This window comes from Metarhizium robertsii (assembly GCF_000187425.2).
Source record: "Metarhizium robertsii ARSEF 23 chromosome Unknown MAA_Scf_31, whole genome shotgun sequence".
Classification (NCBI taxonomy): domain Eukaryota; kingdom Fungi; phylum Ascomycota; class Sordariomycetes; order Hypocreales; family Clavicipitaceae; genus Metarhizium; species Metarhizium robertsii.
The window spans coordinates 48,952-49,993 of NW_011942173.1; positions in this window are offsets into that span (position 1 = coordinate 48,952).

The window sequence follows — 1,042 nt, forward strand, 5'->3', positions numbered from 1 at the left end:
GTGACTGGCCCGGAACATATACACTCCGTGCCCACTCATAGATGGGCTCTATGGGCTGCCGGTGGACACCAAGCTCATAGGGTTCACTGCAGCGAAAACAAACATGGCCATCTGAGCGAAGCCTCGTTCCTAATTCGGTTCCATCTTAAGGTATGAATGAATTTCAGTGACGAGAGGGGGAAAAATTTTTTTTTCCATTTACAGAATATTGGCACGGCGGGTCGGCAATGGCCAAAATCAGCCTAACGCCCAATCTCCTTATGCAGGATCCTGCAGCATGCTGCGCTTGACTACCTGTCGACAGATGAGGAAAGTGCCGGTGGCTTGATAAAAAACAGGGCAAGAGACTCAACAATAAGCTTACTCCATACATTCTGCAAGCTAGGAGACTGCCGGAAATGAGTGTATCCCGTTCGGAATCGTGTAAGTCGCCGGTGAAAGATGGCCCCGCTGCAACGTAGAGTCCCCGGGCGGAATCATCATCAACAAGGCCTTCGTCAGAGATCTTCGTAGCTACAAAAACACCATAAAAAGCATCCCATTACTATCGTACTCGGCCGCGACAAAGTCGTCGCCAAGTTCGGCTGCCATTGGGACTGGTGATTGATGCCCGAGGCGCAATAACGGCCGAGGCTCCGGAAGTGCACGTCGGAGTGGAGAAATGTAAGCCGAACAAACCATTTATCACTTCAACTAGCGCTGTTACATGGCGCTACGGGCCGCGGCCCAGGCCGGTCCGTCTCTGTAAGGGTCGCACCGTGGACGTTGGATCGTCACCAGGACTCCACTTGCTGGTCTTGTGCGCCGCTTGCTTGGCCGTCTCACAGGGTCGGCGTACTCGCCGCCGGGCTGGCTAACGCAGATGACTCGTCCCCAGAAGGGGTCAGTGCCGTAAATGTTGCGGCAGTCATCCTTGAGCGCCAGATTCCACTTGACCAGCTTGGCCCACGACGTGCCGTGCTGTACGCCAATCACCACGCAGTCTTCGTCCTTGTTCTTGACTGTGTATAGTTCGCTGCACTTGTCAAGGTCAAGTCGCTCA